This window comes from Trachemys scripta, chromosome 3 (assembly GCF_013100865.1).
Source record: "Trachemys scripta elegans isolate TJP31775 chromosome 3, CAS_Tse_1.0, whole genome shotgun sequence".
Lineage (NCBI taxonomy): Eukaryota > Metazoa > Chordata > Testudines > Emydidae > Trachemys > Trachemys scripta.
Window position 1 is genome coordinate 94,543,718 of NC_048300.1, and position 4,160 is coordinate 94,547,877.

A 4,160-nucleotide genomic window follows, 5' to 3' on the forward strand; every position below is an offset into this window, starting at 1 on the left:
TGTTAAACATTAATAGAATACCAATTTAAATTTATTATAAATATTTTTGGATGTTCTACATTTTCAAATATATTTATTTCAATTACAGCACAGAATACAAAGTGTACAGTGCTCACTTTTGTTACGAATATTTGCACTGTAAAAAAGAAACAAGAAATAGTACTTTTCAATTCACCTCATACAAGTACAGTAGTGCAATTTCTTTATCATGAAAGTACAATTTACAAATACAGAAATTTTTTTATATGTAAGTGCAGTCAAAACCAAAACAATTTAAAACTTTGGCGCCTATAAGTCCACTCAGTCCTACTTCTTCAGCCAATTGCTAAGAGAAAGAAGTTTGTTTATATTTATGGGAGATAATGCTGCCCACTTCTTATGTACGTCACCTGAAAGTGAGAACAGGGATTCACATGGGACTGTTGTAGCCGGCATTGCAGGGTATTTACATGCCAGATATGCTAAACATTCGTATGTTTCTTCATGCTTTGACCACCATTCCAGAGGACATGCTTCCATGCTGAATTTAAATTGGTATTCTATTATTGTTTAACAGTGCGTTTAATTGTAACTATTTTTTAAATCTCGTACTTAATTGTGATTTTTTTTGTATCATTTGACAGCCCTAATTTAAACATATACTGCAGCATGGCTGCCTACTGAGGCAGTTTCCAAAAAGAAGACTCATCCATAATACAAGTACCACTCAAAGAGGGGGCAGAAGTTCTGTTTATGTCTGTTCATTGTGCATTCTCACTCTGGTCAGCCAGAGGTGAGCCAGCAACATCATGCAATAAATGGGGGGAGGGATAGCTCAGTGGTTTGAGCATTGGCCTGCTAAACCCAGGGTTGTGAGTTCAATCCTTGAGGGGGCCACTTGGGGATCTGGGGCAAAATCAGTACTTGGTCCTGCTAGTGAAGGCAGGGGGCTGGACTCGATGACCTTTCAAGGTCCCTTCCAGTTCTAGGAGATGGGATATCTCCATTAATTTAATTTAATTTAATCTGTCTGGTAAATAGGGATCCTAGTGGTATATTTTGCTGAATTTCATAATGGTTACAAAACTGTTTGCAAGGATGGAATGGCAGATATAGGCATGCACCATTTGTTGTCACTTGTGACTATTGCATATGCTGGTGGGAGTAGATTTAAATAAAATGCATTCCTAACTATGGATTGCATTCCAGTGGTGAGTCATAGATATAGTTCGTGTTTCAGTGGGTTGTGTTCCAACAAAAGCTTGATGAACTCTACGCAACTGACACCAGGCCCACTTCTAAAGCTGCTATAATGTTCTGAGTATGGACTTTGTGATTAAATCATACTTAAAATGTACTAACAGCAAGATTATTTATAACACTATATGAATATACAAACACGTAGCAAAATAAGGATCCCCTTTAGCCTTGCATTTTCAACAGACCCTAAAGGATTCAGGTACTCAACTCCCATTGAAGTTAAATGGCAGTTGGGTGTCTAACTAAGTCCCTCAGGCTTGGTCTACACTAAACTCCCAAATCGAACTAAGGTACGCAACTTCAGCTACGTGAATAACGTAGCTGAAGTTCGAAGTACCTTAGTTCGAACTTACCTCGGTCAACACGCGGCAGGCAGGCTCCCCCGTCGACTCCGCGGTACTCCTCTCACCGAGCTGGAGTACCGCAGTCGACGGCGAGCGCTTCCGGGTTCGACTTATCGCGTCCAGACAAGACGCGATAAGTCGAACCCAGTTCGATTGCCAGCCGCCGAACTAGCGGCTGGGTATAGACATACCCTCAGACTCCTCTGAAAAATCCCAGCTTTGATGGTCCCTATATAGGATACTTATCTAACTGTTGACTTCCTTCCTCTCTCTTCTGCTTTCCCTTACTCCATAAAACCATTCTCTCTTCTCCTCCCTTTGATCCTCTCTTCTTCACTCCCTCTCTCAATTTTCCTCATTCAAAATTACACTGAATATATGAGACACTTTTTGGTGTACCCAGTACTGTGAGTCACCCTGTTACCCCAGGTCTCCAGTGAGAGGGAGTCTTTCTTGTGGAAGCTGGGTAGCAGTTCCCTGGCACCACCAGATTTTTGGCCACTCAACCTCTCTCCTTTGGGCTGTGCCAGCCCTAACTCAACTTGCAGGGTATCCACAGGTGCACCCCAAGTCTCCCGGAATCATTCCCCTGTGATATTCAGCCCCTGACACTGGTTACTTACAGAAATTCAAGATGCTCTGCACCCAAATCTGCAGTTGTGTTCCAGTGTATCAGTTTTATCTTAAGCCATCACTCCTGTAAACCACACAGCACTTGTGAACACTTATAATAAAACAAAATCAGGTTTATTAAAGTAAGAATAAAGATTTAACTAGGAATAAGACAAAATATTGGAAACACGTGATTACAAAACAAAACATAAAATGTGAACCTGGGTCTACACTTATTAATAGTTACCTTTCTTATCAAATAAAGTAGATTTCTACCCAAAAGTTCAGTCTGCTGCAGAGCTGGCTGGTTTCCCTTCCTCCAAGTACGCCCTTCCTCCAAGAGTTTTCCTCAGTGAATGGATCCAGAGTGCTTCTCCTTCCTCTGTGGTATATTGAAAAAAGCCTTTTGTTTCTATTTACTGCCACGGAGAAGCTCTGTCTGTTGTAACAGTTCCTTCTTCACCTCTAAGAGGTTTTCATTGTTTGATGGTGGCTCTGATGTGTTTTCCATGGATAGTTTTGGAAGGGAGCAAGACTAGTCAATTGAGCCTTGCATTACCTTGCTGGCTGATGAGAGAGGGGTGACAACTCCCTCCTGCTTGAATGGGCCATCATTGGGGCACATTTCCTCCTGGTAATTAATTTCTATTCTAAGTCCATAAAGCATAGTCTCAATATAAATACATTGTTCCTTTAAACATTATCCATACACACGACTGTGAGTCTTGACAAGTCACGAGCTTTCTGTAGATTCCTCCTGTGGTATCCCTTGTGGATAAATACCCTGCAAGATACGTTTGGTGTAATGAGTTTGTCAGGTCTGAGGTGAGAGCTGTTTACAGAGAAGAGGGGACTATTTGCCAAAGGGTCTCTGTGTCACAGTACAACATAACTTTTTCACCTTTATGCAGAAAACAAATTTCACAGTCTCTGTTGTATCTGTAATCTCATTATATAACTGATAGAATAATGGTTTACCTACTTCATTTGAACAATATAAATAATTCTACTAATTGTTACTAACTCTTATTAGAATTAGTTCCTCTTATCCTTTTCTCCACAAGCGACCCCCACACTTGGATGATTCAACTATATGGGTGAGGTAATAGCTTTAACTGGAGCTAACTTCTGTTAGTAAGAGGGGCAAGCTTTTGAGCCACACAGAGCTTTTCTTTTACCTATAGAAGTTGGTCCAATAAAATATATTACCTCACCCACCTTGTCTCTCTAATATCCTGGGACCAACACAGCTACAACAACACTGTATCCCAGGAAGTCAGTCAATCTCAAAATCATATGATCCCAAAGAATCACCTGTGTTATTAAAAGAAAAATAGAATTAAGAATAGTAAATTACAGAATTGCAATAAAAAGCAGCACATTATACCAGAAATACTGAGGTGTGAGTGCTGAAGCTCCTACAAATCAATGCCTGTTTGCTATTAAAATTATTAACTAGCACAACGACAGCCGCCTCCCCCCCCCCCGCGTTAGCAAAGGTGAACCAGAGCAGTGCTAAGAATAATGAACAATAAAGGTGTGAAACCACACGTGGCCAGTGGAGGAGAAGAAAAAGGCTGCCCAGGCAGCTGAGAGGTTTTAGGGCTCGGAGGTTTTAGGAGCAACACACGCTGACGCTTCTGAACACAGACAAGTACAGCGGTGTCGGTGTGTGTGTAAAACACCCCAGAGAACCGCGTCTCTCTCAGCAGCTCCATCCATCAGGGCAGCCCCGACCCCGCAGCTCTAGCCCCTCGACCCCTGCCGGCAGGCTCAGCGCGCGCACGACACTGCCACTACCAAGCAGCGCATGCGCCTTGCTTAGCCCCACCCCCCGGCTCTTCCCTCCTGTGCAGCCAGTGCCCCGCCCCTCCTCCCCGCACACATTGCGTCCCGCCCGCCCCGCCCCCTTTTGCTCTCGCGTCACACCGCCATCCCAAGTGAGGGCAGAGGGTGAGACGGGCG